The 17,042-nt window shown below is 50.6% G+C and overlaps 1 long non-coding RNA gene across 2 annotated transcripts in view; it reads left to right on the top strand.

Moving 5' to 3' along the window:
• The window catches only part of LOC112814620 (uncharacterized), a 19,352-nt gene extending 3,425 nt beyond the window's left edge, over positions 1-15,927 (top strand). For both annotated transcript variants that reach the window (XR_012380453.1, XR_012380452.1), the window contains 8 exons: positions 66-501; positions 2,345-2,415; positions 3,485-3,761; positions 4,029-4,354; positions 7,926-9,334; positions 10,564-11,649; positions 12,269-12,416; positions 12,680-15,927. This is a non-coding gene — a long non-coding RNA (uncharacterized lncRNA). The remainder of the gene's footprint in view (positions 1-65; positions 502-2,344; positions 2,416-3,484; positions 3,762-4,028; positions 4,355-7,925; positions 9,335-10,563; positions 11,650-12,268; positions 12,417-12,679) is intronic.
• Positions 15,928-17,042: the final 1,115 nt, after the last annotated feature.

Raw genomic sequence — 17,042 nt, 5'->3', positions numbered from 1 at the left:
GCATACATAAATATATATGAAATCCAATATATTTAAAATCTTTTTCTTTTCTTTTTAATTTTAAGGAATTGGTTCATATGATGGCAGAGGCTGACAAATCCCAAATCCGAAGGGCAGGCCAGCAGGCTGGAAGCTCCGGCAGAGTTTTTATGTTGCAGGTTCGAGGCAGAATTTCTTCTCTGGGAAGCCTCAGCTTTTGCACCCAGGGCCTTCAACTGATTAGATGAGGCCCACCCGCAGGCTGGAGGGTAATCTTTACCTAACGTCAACGTTAATCACACCTACACGCTATCTTCACAGCAACATCTAGAATAGCGTTTGACCCAAAGAACCAGGCACCACAGCTTAGTCGAGTCAACACACAAAATTAACCATCATATTTGCTAGTGCAGTTTCTGTGGACCTCCGTTTCCCCATCTGTTAACTGGAGAACAGACCCTTCTTGATCTTCAAGCTGGTCCTCTGTGAAACGGGACTGATGGACTGGGAGAGCCTGGAGGGGTGAGTGAGGGAGAGCCCGGGAGCAGGATGAAGATGATATCTGGACAGAGCATCCTCACTGTTACGGGGTGGGAGAGACCAAAAGTGCAGGCCTTTCGTTCCCTGAATCCCTGAGTTATTTCAGGGGAGGAGAGTATAACTTCAGAGCTTGAAGGTGGCTGTTGGCATGTACCAGAGCTATTTATGTGACTTTCCAGATCTTCCATGAGGACAGTTTCAGCTCCCGAAGGGAGAAAGCACAGCCCTCCGTGTAGTGGCAGCTCTGAGCATGGAGACATGCACAGCTGATCTGTCATAATCCTAGGAGAGGCGTCCCCCTTGCCTGGGTGCCCACGCTGCAGGGAGAGCGGGAGGAGGAGGGGGACGTGGAGGGTACCACAGATGATTACCTATTTTGTGGGAAAGGACACACACACACACACACACACACACACACACACACACAGTCACACACATCTGTAAAGTGGAGAGAGCAGGGTTTGCACCTGTTTCTGACATTGCCTCGCTGTTCTGTCCTGGGCAGGCAAGTCAAGGGAACTCTCTGACCCTCAGTCTCTTTATCTGTGAGTGGCGAGTCATGGTAAAAACACCTAGTTTGCAGAAACGTGGTGAGGATGATGCCAGATAAAACACGTGCAGGGCCTTTCGTTTCCTGCTGTCTTTACACGGCCTGGTGGATAATCAACAGATCAGAGGGTTGGAGCTGGGCTGGATTTGGTCATGCCCACTGTCCGCCGGCTCTCAGGTCCCACCCAGTGCTGCTGCTGGCCAGGTGGGGGTTAGGTTTAGCTCTCAGCCACCCTGGGTCTTGGTGTTTGTGTTTATTTTTAGCAGGGAATGTTATGGTAAAGGAGGGGAGAACTATTAATGTATTATTCAATCATGGGAGACCATGACCAGCTGCTCGGATTGTGTTATAAGCCTGTCACTTGAAGTTCGTACTGTGATTCAAGCTCAATGTTTGAAGTATTTTTAAGTGGGGACCAGGTTTTCAAGTACAGGGGAAAAAAAAAAGGAACAATTACCTAAAAGTGGGTAAAATTAGCCTCCCTTCTCTCCTGGCCTTCGGAAGAGTTTCTGCTTATATACCTGCATGGTTCATCCAGGCCACTGAGGCTAGGGGATATGGGACAGTTTGGGAATGGCCACATGATGAGAAACTGCCACAGAATAATTCTTGAGACCTGGAAAGGCCAGGTGGTGAGCATGAATGCTTCCTGAATGGTTTGGAAGCCACGAGGTGTGTTTACCTCTTTACCATCTGGTCCTCTCAGGGTGACGAAAATCCTGAGAGGCAGGTGCTATTGTGCCCATTTTCCTGAGGGTGTTCACTGAGGTTCAGAGAGGTGACCTGACTTGTCTAAGGGGCTGGGGCGGTGCAGGGAGTTGTTCCAACCAGACACCTAGGCTGTCTACGGGAGGCCCAAATGAGGTGAGAACAGAGGCATTTTATCTCACGTTGTGGAAAATTACTGCCTCCTACTGGCTCTTCCTCTCCCCGCCCCCCCCCCCCCCCCCGCTGCCCCTCGCGACTCCGGGAGGGGCAGATGGAAAGGGAGAGAGAGAATCTCAAGCAGACTCCCGGGTGAACGCAGAGCCCGCGGTTGGGTCTTGATCTCACGACCCTGAGATCATGACCTGAGCTGGAATCAAGAGTCACATGCTCAACCTACCTAGCCAGGCAGGCGCCCCCTCCTACTGGCGCTTCCTCATGGCCCTAGGGTGGGGCGTGGTGTGCTTAGATCTGGCCTGGGGTCCTCAGGCCAGCTGTAAATCAGTTCTGAGCCCTAATTCTACTTCATCTTGTCCTTCCCTGTCTCGTGGCCTGTTTCCACTGGTCCAGAGTGGCTGGATTTCCCAAGGGTGTCTGCATCCCCTAAGTGGGGCCTCAACTTGCTCTGACCTGGGAAAGAGGTATGTATTTGTATTTACAGTTACCTTCTATTTATAAGGCTCTAAGCACTGGCTTCCCATTTAGGGTAGTGATATGCAATTGCATTTTACAGTACATGCATTTAAAGCCTTTTAAGAGTGTGTAGATGTAAAAATATTTAAACAGCTAGCGGGCATGGTGGCATATACACTAATAACAATATGCAAAGGTTTACTGAGTGCCTACTATGGGCCAGGCAGGATTCTAGGTGCTTTCTACTTACTATAGTCCTCACGGCCACTGAGGTTGGTTTTATAATCAGTCCCATTTTGCAGTTGAGCATTTGGAGGGCACTGAGACTTAACCATCTTGCCAAGGCTGCATGACGAGTAAGCGATGGAGGCGGGATGTGAACCCAGACCCTGACCCCAGAGTTATTTTCCTGAGTGGTTATGCGTGTGGGGTATGAACGAGTGATGTTTGGAGAACACTGACCGGAGCTGTGTGTGGGGTGACTGGCTTGCCCGGCTTCCCCGCGACTTCCTGTGTTTTAAACCGGAAAGTCCCGTGTCCGGGAGAATCCTCATCCCCCTTAATCTCCGTCTCCAGTCTGCTCCAGATTCTACCGAGATTGCCTCCCTATAATGCCGGCGCCGTGAGCCAAGCATATGCAGCCAACCCAAACATGCCGGGTCTGCATGGCTTGCGAGGAGTAAACATACATATCTCCTAACCGCATACATAACATCCAGAAAACCTTGCCTAAAAATAACAGAGTAAAGCGCCTGATTGCTGTGACACTTGCCTTATTGGTATAAATAACAGAGTGAAAACATCCTATATCTCTATCTATAGCAGAGTAAAAAGTGCCGTATCTGGATGTACAGAAATACTAAACCCTGGCATACTGGCATATATCATGCAGAATAGAGACCTCACGGGCACATCGGAAGTGAGAGCGATGTTCATAATTATAAAGTAGGTGATAGCTGCCCTCTATTCAGCATTCACTCTGTTCCAACCAAGTGTCCAGCGCTTTATATGCGTTATCTTAATTAATCCATGCAATCCCTGTGGGGTAGTACTAGGATGATCATCTCTGTTTTACAGATGAGGAAACAGAGGCACAGAAAGTTTCTGACAATCACCTAGCTTGCACAAATAAGACGTGATGAAGCAGAGACTCTCACTCAGGCAGCCTTGCTCCGGGACTGGTGCTCTGAACCCCGGGAGAAGGGCATGGCCCACTGTGTAGATTCAGCAGGTGAAATGTGCTCTGCAGCTCTGCTTCCTTTTTTTTTTTTTTTTTTTTTCACGCTTGGGGAATGTTCTGGAGTGTGGCTGTACCGTAGCTGATACATCTCGTTTCCCACTGATGGACATGCAGGTGGGTCCCGTGTCTTTGTTCTAACTAGTTTTGCAGCATGCTCGTCCCCATCTCCCCATGCATATTGCATTGAGTGTTTGCCTTGGCTGGTGTGGCGGGCGGAGTCATAAAGATGCTCCCGGATTTCCTTCGTCTGGCTCTTCAGACACAGATCTAGGTATTGCTGGGATGGGCTATTGCAGATGTGATTTGAGTCCCCAGTCAGTTAACTTCAGACATGAAGCTGATCCAAGGTGGCCTAACCTGAGCGCATGTGCCCTTTAAAAGCAGAGTGTGTTTCCCAGCTGGGAGCATAAGAGGAAGCAGGAAGGTGTGAAGCATGAAGAGGCTGGGGTATGCCGTGCTGGTGTGAAGATGGAGGGTCCACGTCAAGACGAAAACAAGTGGCCTCTCGAAGCTGGGAGCACCCCGCAGCGGACAGCCAGCAAGGAATTGGGGACCGCGTTCTGCCGGTAACAGGAATGAGTGTGGATCTGAGGATCCTGAGCTCCGGAAAAGAACACAGCAGCCCAGAGACCCCCCGATTTCAGTCTCAGCAGGGTCTCCAGCCACACCAGGCTGAAGCTCTGACCTAGGGAGCTGGGAGCTGATAGGTAGGTGTTGTTTTAAGTTGTTAATTTGTTAGGCAACAATAGGAAACAAGTACAGAGGGTTTCTTAAAAGTGAAATCAAAGGTTATCTGCATTTAAAATCTTGATTCTTTCAACAAATAGGTATTGTCCATCTAGGGCAGGACTGCTCCAAACTCTGGGGGCATAGAAGGGAAACAGGTAAGCCACAAAGTCCCTGCCTTCTTGGTGCTGACATTTTATGGAGGTGTGTGCTGGGGGGAGGAAGACAATAAACAAAGGAGTAGGTAAAGCATATGTATATCTGGTGATTTGTGGATGCTATGGAAAAAGAGCCGAGAAGAGGGACGGGGGTGGGGGAAGTGTGTGCGTATGGGTGTGGGAATGAAAATACGGCTCGGGATACGTGTGACCTGTGACTAAAGACTTAAGGGGAATGAGCCATGCAGGAGACTGGCAAAGAGTGTTCCAGACAGAGGTGCTAGTGAGTGCAAAGGCCTTGAGGCAGGGACATTCCTGGTGATTTCGAGGAGCTTTTAGGGCAGAGTGAGCAAGTGAGAGAGCCGTAGGAATTGAGGTCAGGAAGGTAATGGTGCCGCCTCTTCCTCATTTGCATTTGTGGATCACTAGCGAGGATGGGAATCCTTCCTGACCTCCACTGGGCACGTGTACCTCCTTTCCTCCCCGGGGGTCTACCCCCAGTATGTGCATCTGTGTCTGTTAAAAAAAAGAAGAAAGCTTGACATTTCCATCCATATCTCACAGGGCGTGGGGCACAGAGAGGCTGTCCCGGGCTTCCCATGCCAGCGCCTTGTTCTAGCTGTAAGTTCTCGCTTTGCCTCTCCCGCTGGAGAAATGTAATCAGAACGCAGTGAGTGCAGCTGATGTTTCACATGAATAACCTTGAATCTACTTGTACATATATTTGCAACATTTGGCACTTTATCATTAGCAACAGATTACTTGGTGATACACCTCAAAACTGCCTGTGACACACCATACCTTGGTTGAGAACTGGGGGCAGAGCATGGGCAGTATGTGTGCATGCGTGTGCGTGTGCGTGTGTGAATGAGTTAGAGAGCAGACTGTCACTCTTTTCCTCCAGAGCCACAAGGTTGCTTCTTAGATACTGGCTATTTTAACCTGCCTCATTAACCTGTATTGAGATGTTTTGTAGTTAGAATTTGAATCTCTAAGAACCTTGTTTAGGTGTCCTTGGGGCTATCCCTTTGCAGCTAGCTGGGACCTTTCCTGCGAGGTCTTCCCTGAGAACCCTCTTGAATGGGGTTGGGGGGGGCAAGAAGTCCCTTGTCAGCGGCTGAGTACCTTGGGACCCCAGTCCTAGCCGTGTGAAGACAGAGGTAGAGATCAGGGTTAACTCCCCACCAGCCAAAGGACACCAGGATGGCCAGCAAACCACCAGAAGCCAGGAGAGAAGCCTGGAACAGGTTCCTCCTTCCAGCCCTCAGAAGGACCTGACCCTGCCCGCACCTTGATCTTAGACTCTGGCCTCCAGATCCGCAAGACAATATATTTCTGTTGTTTAAATCACCCAGTCTATGGTGCTTTGTTATGGCGGCCCTAGGAGACAAATACACAGAGAAATGCAATAATTTGGAAGAGTGAAGTGCAGAGTTGGGGTGGGGGCATCTCAGGGACGTAAGAGACAAGGGTCTGGCATGAGATTTAAAACATCAACTCCCCAGTCACAGGAAGGGGAGTTATGGAGTGGCGGCAATTTGGAGGAGAAAGTCCAGGGTTTGGGGAATCAGACTTAGATTCAAATCCTGATTCCCCTGTGCGTTCTTAGGGGGCTTCCTTAACTTCTCAGAGCTTCTGAGCACCCATCGTTCCTAGAAGCCCCATGTTATAAATCAAGAATTTATTCCGAAGGCCCATTTGATAACATGAAATACTATAACTGATCAGGAACGTAACTTAAAATAGAACTCCACTGTATGTTTTTACAGACATTTGGTGAGAACCACCAGGCACTTATTTTAAAGCTACAAGGTGATGGTTTCCTTTGGGGCATCTTTTCTTCTTCTCTGGGCAGGGCTGCCTGCGGCATTAAAGACAGGAATTTGCAGCCACGTGGACTGACAGCATTGCCTTCTTTTTCTTGGTGACTCACCCTGTGCCGGCAAAGTCATTCCACATTCTGCCTTCCAGGAGTCCTTGGAACCGTGTTCAAAATTAGGGTCACCTATCTGGAATGGGTCAGTGTCATTTTGACATACGTGAATGTTTTTGCACGCCACAAAAGTTTTTGAATGGCAAGTGCCAGGTGGCACAGTTTCCATGGTGACGTGGGAAGCCCACGCCAGCACTGAAGGTGTTAGGAGGCGGGTATTAAACACTTGCCTTTTTTTTTTTTTTTTTTTTTTTTTAAACTTGGGAGACTTCTTTGTAGGGAGAATAGTCCCAAAAGTGTAGGGTCATCATTCCAGGTGATGTGAGTTGGGCGTTCTCTTGTCCTCGGCAGCTTATGTAGTAAGCCTTGTATGTGTCTCTGTGTGTGTGTTTCCTTGTATGTATCTACGTTAAGTGTGTATATGTACGTCCATGTGTCTGAGTGTATGGGTTGTGTGCTTGCACAGATGTGTGCATATGCCCATCTCTGTGCATGGGTTTATGTGTGCGTCTCTGCAGTAGATGCGTGTGTGTCTGTGTGCCAGTGTGTGTTGCATGTACCTATCTGTGTGCATGTGCCTGTGTGTCTCTGTATGTATGTAGGTGTGTGTGTGTTTGTGTGTGTGCACGCTGTTATTCCTCGCTCCCAGACCCAAAGCAGACGTCACTGATCAGTTTCAAGTCCCATGCTCCTCTGTGGTGCGTCTCCCTGTGGTAGTCACGAATTGGGGTTGACCACAAGAGGAAACCAAGGTGCTTTTCCAGGTGCTTTTCATATTTCCAGTGTTGAGGTCAAGCTGGTCAGACAGACATCTCATGCTTTCAGAGCCCATCTCTATTCCCTGCCAGAAACTTTCTGCCTCAAGCAAATCCCTGAGCTCTAAAAATGCCCATTCCTCACTGAGCTTTTGAAGTTTTCTTCTCAGCTGACAGGGGACTCGTTAAGCATACGGTTTCTGGAATCAGCCTCCATGGGTTTAATTCCTGCTCCTCCACCTCTGAGTTGGGCAGCTCTGAGCGCATCGTTCAGCGACGGAGCCTCACCTTCCTTATCTGCAATCTGCAGATGCTCATACTAACATCTACTTCACAGAGGTGGTGAGGTCCCCAGCACAGAGTCAGCCCTAAAGGAGCTACGCATGCTAAAGTAGCATTGATCTCTTGCTGTGTTCTGGCATTTCATGGGGCTGCCGAGCGGTCAGTCTCGGGGTGGGGGGGTCACCTTCACTTGCTTTCTGGAGCAAGCTTTCTGGAGTGTTTTAGGGGGTGCCATTCTCATGGAGCACAAGGGGGGAGGTACCACTGGTGTTACTGTTGGCCTGGCTCTCCAGTCACGAGGGGACCAAAGCTTGCCCTAGTTGGGAGACCGCATGCTCCCGAGGGCAGAGGCTGTTAGCCAGTGTGCGCGGAATGAATGGGGAGCACGGAAGGGCTGAGACGCTACCTGATCTTTCTCCTGCAGGCATGGGGTCAGCGTTGAGGGTCAGGGACCAGGAAGAATATTAAAAGTCACATGGAAGACTAATGCACTAACGTGGAAATAAACTCAGACAGGAAACCCCTCAATCTCTCTCCGGGAGGTCACCCAACAGTCAACGGCTGCCCGGTGGCTTCCTGTGGAGCTCTCAGTGCCCAGTTTCAACGTCGGCAGTAATGATGTTTTGGACTCTGTTGCGGGGCCGTCCTGCGCTCTGCGGGTGCTTAGCAACCCCCCTAGCCTCTGCCCACCAGATGCCAGGAGCAACCCCCCACGCCAGACGGGGTAACCAGAAGCGTCTCTAGACATCCTAAAGGAACCCCTAAAATTCCCCGGAAGATGCTATGAGCCCAGCTGAGAACCACTGGGTCATGACTCCAATAATCAGCTGTGCTCCCAGATCTCAGCTGGGCGACAGCCACCTGTAAATAAGGTAAAAGCTGGGAACGGTGAGCCTGTCCTTCCACCTATATAGTAAACCAATAATTTAGAATTTTTGAGGCTTGGCCTAGGGGTTGCAGAGATTCTTCCCATGCCCTATCCAAGATCTTAGGTATGAACTTGGACCTTTGGGGACAAGGACAAAGGCTATGAGCTGTGGACTGAGGTAATGTCTCCTTTGTGTTCTCAGGGGAGTAGGGACTGGGTGGTGTTGGGAAGGGGAGATGGAGGATGTTTCTGGGATTTGGGAGACTGCCTTCTGGTTTGGGGTCAGGCTGACACCCCAGGCACAGGCTTGTCGTCTGGCCAACAAAACCTCTGTCTTCCCTTCTCTTCCTTACTGAATAATTCAGCCCTGTGGGCCCGCCTTGGGTCAGACCCTCCTAAGACCTCTCTGACACACTTGTCCTCTCACGCCAGCTTATGGTCCTTTCTGTGGTTTTCCCCGATCCCATGCGCTTACCCCATCACAACCCTTAACGACCACATGGCCACGGCCTCTGCTATCTTGTATTCCCAGGGCCTAGCAAGAGGACCTGATACAGAGGCCTCTTTACTCCCTGTGGTTTGCTGATGGACTGACAGGGGCTAAGCCCCCAGCCAGGCATGGTGGCGATCAGACAAGACTATATCTACTGGGGGAGGTGGGCACACAGATCATTTCCAGCCATGAAAAGGGCCATGAGGGGTGTCGAGAATGGGGACATCTAGTCTGCTGGTCAGGGTTGTGCTGTGTTTCCTGTAGGGTGACCAGTCATCCTGGTTCACCCAGGACCGAGGGGTTTCTTGGGACACGGAACATCAAAGTTAAAACGGGCAAAGTCCTAGACAAATCAGGATGAGAGGCTTATTCTAGTGCCTGCACCTGCCTGGAAGATTTACTCGCTAGCACGCAGTTTTAAATCCTGGAACAACGCGACAAGTCAGTGCCAGAGTCAAACCCCATTTGACAGGTGAGAACCAGGCCCCAAAGGTGAGTAGGGGCAGGGTGGGAACTGGAACCCCAGAAACTGGGGGCCGGGCTGATTTGCTGTATGGATTCCCAGGGACTAAACAAAGGCAGTGCTCATTTTAGGGGTTCCTTTCCATGCGGGGGTCCTGAGTGTATCTCCATCCATCTCCTGGAATCTCTAGAAGAATCTGAGGGTCTGGGTGGCCCCCAGGCCAGGGAATGGAACCACTGGCTCAAAGGATGTCAGATTTATCTTTGGATGCCCTCTCAGCCTTGAGTAGCAGAATGCATCAATACCATACCTGCTTTACCACAGAGGAAACAGACCCGGAGAGGTTCATCTGCTTACTCAGGGTCACAGTGAGTTGGCAGCAGAGTGTGGATGAACTCAGGACTCTCAACTCCTGAATCCATTGCTTTGTTTGGGTTCTGGGTTAACGTGCAGACTCTAGAATTCAAATCATGGCTCTCTGCTAGTTACCAGCTCTGTGACCTTGGTTAAGTCATTGAACTTTTCCAAGCCTTGATTTCCTCAGCTGTAAAATGGGTGTAATTTGTACATATCCTCTTAGGGTTTGAGGCATCAGTGAGATGGTCCATGTAAAGAGAGCTCTTAATAGCACAGGGTAAAGCTCCCAAGGACACAGTAGCTGCCACCTCTACCCCCCCCCCCCCCCGAAATACATTTTCCTTTGCAGGGCCGGGTACCAGGGCTGGAACCCAAGGGATCCATAATCTCACACGCTCATGGCCAGAACCAACCTCCGGGTTCTAGGTTCTCAAAAGCTGCCAACTTCCTGGGAACCACGCATCCCTCCTCCCTCCCGGGAGCCCAAATTCCAAGAAATGCAGCTAAAATTGGCCCTCGAACAGCTTTTGCAGAGCACGTCGCGGCTTTTTTTGGGTCTAGAGAGCCAGTTTCCATGATGGAAGTGGCACAGAAGGAGAGACCCAGCTAAAAACAGCCACCGCCCAGAATGGTTGTTCACAGGATGCCGCCTCCCCTGCCTCTTCGGTGGGGTGGTGGTGGTGGGGGGGTTGGACGCTTCACTTCCGCAGCAGCTGCTGCCCCCCCCCCCCAGTCGCCACTAGGTGGCAGCATCGCAGCGCGTGCGCCCCCGGGCCCCGGAGCAGCTCCTGAAGGTGATGCCCATAAAATATGCACCCGCCACAAAATTCTCCACTAAATTATTTCCCTTTTTTGGGGGGGGGCATTTGTTTGCATTGCAGGAGCTCCACGGAAGTGTCTCTTCTAAGGGCTGACCTAGTGCCGAGAGAAGCAGCGCTGGAGACTTCTCCGAGTGCCCCCGTGTCCCTGCTTGCAGGCGGCTCCCCGCACCAGCCCACCCGACTTAGCGGGTTCATTATGCCTCGGGTCCAACGTCATAGCCGAAGTTTGGAATTTTCCAGGAGAGGTGACCTAGCCTGGGGTGGGGGGAATGCACCCATTTGGGGCTGGTGGTCCTGCCATGGCGAGGGCGGGGGGCGGACATGGCTTCCCTCTGTGGGCCTCAGGGATGGAGTTTTGGCTCAGGAGTGTGGCTCCCTTGTTCTTTGGTCACCAAATCGTGTGGGGAACGGGGCCCTAGGGGAACCCGCCTCCTGGGCCACAGCGAGGAGTAAATGAGTCACAATGTGAATAGGACAGTGTCTGCCACATCACAAGGACTCCAATACGAGCTAGTTTTCATATTTCCTCAGCGTCCCCAGGGGCTGGTATGATGGCCACCCCACAAGTAGTAGGTGGGTCTCAGTGGGTCTCACCGCCCTTGTCTGGGAGGCAAGAGGGGGAGGTGGGGACCAGCTCCAAGGCCTTGATTCTCAAAGCCTCGTCCTGGGCCAGCAGCAGGTATCACAGGTACGCTCCTTAGAAACGCAGAGTCTCGGCCCCACCCAAACCACGGAGCCAGACCCTTCCTTCACAACAGCCCCAGGGGCTTCGTGGCATTCCGAGGTTGGCGGAACACGGCTCCTAGGCACCTTCCAGCCCTGGAGGGCTGGGATCCCCTGCCCAGTCCTGGGTGAGTTCTGTCTCCCAGATTCACATCCATCAGAAGAGCAACCTTCAGGCAAGCCCTGCATTTCAACCTTTCCTCCTGCTTTTCTGGAACGCTTTCTGCAGCTGCCTGGGTGCTCCGGTGTGATGGGGGCTGACATGCGGTGGTGGGCCCGGCTGTGCTCCATACACTCCCCTGAGCTCCCAGATCTGGCTCACCTCCTACCGGCAGATCCTGCTGCACCCTCCCCGCCCCCCGTGCCTGGCCACAGCAATCCCCATCAACCCGGTGACCCTGGGACCAGGAACCGACTTTGTCTGTGAGTCCCCCCGCACACCCCCTCCCGGCCCTCAGCCCTGCAGATCCCGCGGCCAGAGCACCTCCTTACTCTGGCTCCCTGTTCTCCAGCACTCTGGGAACCATCCCCACGTCTGCCTGGCCCCCTGCCTATCTCCCTTCCCCAGCTCCTGATCTCCCCCGACAAAAGTCTTCCCCGTGGCTCCCCACAAGCTGGCCTGTGAGCCGCTCCCTGTGTGCTCCAAAGTCCTGCACCAGCTAGCCACTCCTGTTTCAAGGTCCACTCCCCTTTGCTCTGGAGTGAAGGCCTCCCACGGCCTGCTAGCCACCTCTGATTCGCCCTTGTGTGCCTCCACCTCAGCCTGCTTTCCCCTCTTGCTCCAGATCAGGGGCCGGATGGCCACGGCCACGGCCACGGCCACGGCCATGCGCAGCCCACAGCCTGTTGCTGGAGATAAACTCGGACTGGCACACAGCAGGCCTGTTCGTCTGTGGAGGCTTTCACATGGTGGGGGCAGAGCTGAGAGACCACATGGTCTCCAAAGCCTAAAATACTCCCTGGCCCTTTGATTGCTCCAGCCTCTGACATCCCCTTAAGCCTCTCCCCTTTCTGCCCGTCGTCACCCTCTCCACCTTGGAAGGTCCAGCTCCAAAACAGCTACACTGGGCACTCCTCCTTCAGCATTGACGGAGAACCGGCCGTGTGCCGGGATGGTGTCCTTGCTCTCGGGGCGCTCACGAGTTCCTGACCCAGGCTGCTTGGATCAGAAGCACCTCCAGAGCTTTAAGGTGACAGCTCAAGGCCCCTTGTTTTATTGTAGTGTTTGGATGGCATGAGGCCCCCTGATTCTCTAGCACTTAACCCAGCAGTATCCGTCATACACTGAGGGTCATGGTCACATGGTGCGGGTCACACATTGTGGGTCCTTATGGTCCATTTGGATGAACAAATGAACTTCTCTCCTCCCCTGTGTCTGTCTCTGAGTTCTCACCCTGGGGTCTGGACTCCGTCTCCCCCCATGCTTCCAGATGCTTCTGGAATCCTATTTCAGGCCAGATGCTACTTGTCAGTGCATCTCAAACTTTCACAGGCGCGAGAATCACCCAAGATCTTGTCAGAGTGCAGACGCGGATTCTCTCGGTCTGGAATGGAGCCCAAGACTCTGCATTTCTAACGCGTTCCGGATGGGGCCGAGCCCCTGGCCCACACTTTGAGCAACAGAGATCAGCTCTCACTTCCGATTTCACCCAAGAATCCTTTGGGGGCTTCTGTATGCTCATGTCTGGGTCCTACCCCAGACCAACTGAACCATGCAGAGGAGTGAGGCGGGGTCCCGTGTCTCCGGGTGATTTCACTGTGCAGCCCAACCACTAGCCTAGGAACATGTAGAAATGCAGGTGGTCAGGTCCTACTCCAGAGCCACTGAATCAGAAATGCTGGGAATGAGGCACGAGAAGCACGGCCCTAGGAATGCCTGACCTTGGCTTCACCCATCAGCTCCTACCTGCTCCTCCTGCCTCTTCATTCATTCTTTATTTGGCCAGGATAGTACAGTTCCAGAAACGCCAATTTGGGTGGCTCAGTCGGTTAAGCGTCTGCCTTTGGCTCAGGTCATGCTCCCAGGGTCCTGCTTGGCAGAGAGCCTGTTTCTCCCTTTCCCTCTCATTGCCGCTCTGCCTCCTTGTGCTCGCTCGCTCTGGCAAATAAATAAGTAAAATCTTAAAAAGAAAAAAAAAAGGGCCTGGTCTCAAGGGACAAAAGTCAAAGAAGAGGGTTCTTATTGGACAGGTGCTCTGTTCTGCTGACCAAGGCAGAGGCTGAAATCAGGGCTTTTTTGTGATCTGAAAAGAGTTTTCTGACCTTCCCTGTGCTAACTAACTAGAAAGCCCGCTTCGGCAGAGCTCCCTATGACCTTGCTACTGGAAAGTGTTTTGGGGGAAAAACTCTGGCTCCTTTACCTCTTGCTCACATTGCCCTTCAAGCTGTTAGGAGACGTTTTGGGGTCACAAGCATAGGGAAAACCATTTGCACCATTCTACACCTTCTAGCTTTGTTTCTCTATCACCCGTTAGCTCCCAGATGTTCAAAACCTTGTCCGTTCATTGGAATCACCAGGGAGCTTATACATATGCTGACATCTGGGTCCCATGCCCAGGGATTCTGTTTTACTTGGTTTTGGGGTTAGCCTGGGCATTTTTTTTTTTTTTAAAGAACCCCACCCCCACTCCTGATGATCCCAGTGAAGAGCCAAGGATTTGGCTAGAGACCTGCTCTTTGAGTCCAGAAAGCCTATTTAATGAGAGATGGAAGAATTGTTTGCTGTGCCTGAGAAACTGGGGGCCTGGGTTCGGGTGCTTGAGCCCCAGTGCAGATGCCAATCAAGCGCAAAGCTGGGGATCCGGATCTTGGAGGCGTTCATGCAAGCCCACCGCCCAGGGGCAGTGGTTGGATCTAGCAGAAACTGCACCCCACACATATTTACTCTTTGGATCTTTACGGACACGAGGCCAGGTGTACTATCTTGGTATCTCAGACCAGTGAACCAAGGTTTGAAGAGCTTTGCTAAAAGCTACCTTTCAACAAGAACTTCAACCTGTGCTAAGTGCTTTATATGCAATTCCTTTTAAGTTATTGCATGAGATAGAGACACATGAACCTGGATTTCAGATCCCTTTTTAAAAATAACCCAGAACTCTACTTCCTCAGGCCTAAGCTTTATCTCCAACAATGGAGCAAACATTAGAAAAACTTGTTATGTAGAACACAAGAGATGTACACTTTAGTATTGTGCTCTCCGTATGCAAATTTCCCCTTATCAGTTTCAGCTATCAGGAGAGATTCTAATCCTCATTGAAGCACGCCTTTGAAGTTGTGCTGGTAAAAATTACTTTATGTAATGAACTCTTAGATCAATTCTTATTGAAATGAGCTGGAATTAGATTTTTGCTCTTCCCATATGTAATGCTTTCAATTCAGTGATGAATTACCCGAGTCAGAAGCAATCTGACATTTCAGTGTGGTGCACGCGGTGTTAACAGCCTGCTTGTTTGGCCCGTTGCGGAGCGAAAGCAGACCTACCGCAGTGCCTTTTTTAATTTTGCGGGCCTGATAGAGGTTTTTTTTTTTTTTTTTCTTTCTTTATTCAGGGGAAATTTGCCATTTTAACATTTAGATTCATTTGTTTTCAAAATCTCCCTTGGGTCACTGTGTGAATATGAATGATTATATGCACACACAGATACATCATTTGTGTGTGTGACTTACCTCTCGCCGCATCACCTCCCTGCACTTTGTTTCTTCGTCTTGGAAACGGAAGAATCGCATCAGGCTGCTGTTTGTCCAAATTCTCCAGATCTTAAGGTGCTAAGAAAAAAATTCGAGGAATGTTGGGTTTAGCAAAGTCAGGACCTCTGCCTTCTGAATTCGAACTCTTCCTTCATTCTTCTCTGTGTTCCCGCCCCAACCCATAAAATGAGAACTCACATCCTAACTCACCTGGCCTCTCATGGGAGTGTGGGAAGCAGCTTTGACTCCAGCTCCTCCTTCCTTATGTGCCTGGAGAGCTGAGGAGGGCCTGCCAGTCCGTGGATCCTTTTCTCTGGCTCTGGACGCAGCAGCCAAAGGCTGAGCTGGCCCCCCACAGGCACAACCCTCCATGTGGAAAGTGGAGACGCACCTGTAGTACTTAGTGCCAAGTTATTTGCTTAGGTGCCCATTCTCTTCCAACCCTATCTTCCTGGTGAGGTGAAGGTTTATCATTCTCTGGTGATCTTCTCTATCCCGAATCACTTCTTTTTTGACTTAGAGACCACTTATCTGGTACTGATATGGCCACTCTACCTTTATTTTGCTAGTGTTTGCCTGATGTGGCTTTCTCTATCCCTATACCTTTCATCTTTCCGTGTTTTTACGTTTTAGCTTTTTTTGGGGGGTTGTTTTCTCTTGTTTGTTTGTAAAGGGCATGTAGCTGGATTTCCCCCACTCCAATCTTTAATTGGAATGGTTATTCCATTTATATTCCTTGTGAACTATCATCTATCTATCATCTATCCATTGGTTAGTCTATATATCATTTTTTCTTTTCTGGTCTGTAAAAATTGAATTTTTTTTTCTTAGTACTTTTCTCTCTCTCCTGGGATGAAAGTTATAGCCTCTGTGTTTATTCTTTAAATGATCATCTTGAGGGGGCGCCTGGGTGGTTAAGCGTCTGCCTTCGACTCAGGTCGTGAGCCCGGGGTCCTGGGATCGAGCCCTGAGTCGGGCTTCCTGATCAACGGGAAGCCTGCTTCCCCCTCTCCAGCTCCCCCCGCTTGTGTTCCCTCTCTCGCTGTCTCTGTCAAATAAATAAAATCTTTAAAAAAAACGTAAATGATTATCTTGGAAATTTTACTATGCACCCGAAACTTGGTGGTCTCGTGTGAGTATCTTAACCATTACCACCTCCCTGCCCTGCCTGAATATGCAGACACCGTGGACTATTTTAACCCAAGTCACGTGTCTGCTAATTCACATGCTCTTACGGTGTGGATTTTAGTTCTGGTTTCATTAAGCCTGCTTATTAGGCAACTACTTTTACTGCACAGTGAGCATCCAGGTTCACCGACACCTACCTTTCCGCCCTGTGCATGCCTTCTTGCATCTCGGACCTTCCTCTGGGGGTCAATTTCATTCCTCCTGAACTGTATCCTTTAGAAGGTCTTTCATTTGGGCTACTGGTAGTCAGAGCTTTCAGTTTTTGTTCTTCTGAAAATGCCCTCATTTGACCTTTGTTCTTGAGATGTAGTTCTGTTAAATGAGCTGCCATACGTCGAATGTCCGTGTCCCCCGAAAAGTTCTTATTTTGAAGCTCAATCCTTAATGCACTGGTGTTAAGAGGTGGTCCTTTGGGAGATGATTAGGTCGTGATGGTGGAGCCCCCATGAACAGGATCCGTGCCTCTATGGCCCCATGGGGCTCCCTCCCCCCTCTGCTACAGGAGGACACAGGGAGAAGGTGGCCATCTATAAACAAGGAAGCTGTTTTTATATTTCTAGGATATTCTTCTATTTACACTAGAGATCAGCCGAAAAATTCCCTGCTAGTTCTCGTAAGACAACAATTTAGAGTTAAACACGGACTGTAACAATGCGCTAGGGAGGAAAATACCATCGGCTGAGGCTCTGGACGACCCTACAGCTAGACGTGCAGAAGGTGCTGGGGCCGGCGGGGAGGCTGTGGAGCCAGGAGCACCCTCTGCTCCTTTCATGGAACATTCTGGAGTGTGTGCTGCTAAAGTGGGTTGGGGAATCCTGTTTCCAAGCAGTCTCAGAACTCCATGAGGAGTCCAGGTATACCTAAGGAGGGTTTATTGTTTTTTTTTTTTTCCTGAGCTCACCATGCACCTGGCATGGTTCCACGTGTGGTGGAAGAAGGAT

This window comes from Callorhinus ursinus, unplaced genomic scaffold (assembly GCF_003265705.2).
Source record: "Callorhinus ursinus isolate GAN/ISIS: 27379988/994484 unplaced genomic scaffold, GSC_fseal_2.0 scaffold13, whole genome shotgun sequence".
Classification (NCBI taxonomy): Eukaryota; Metazoa; Chordata; class Mammalia; order Carnivora; family Otariidae; genus Callorhinus; species Callorhinus ursinus.
The sequence above is the reverse complement of the archived record's forward strand: the minus strand, read 5'-3'. Positions and strand labels throughout refer to the sequence as shown.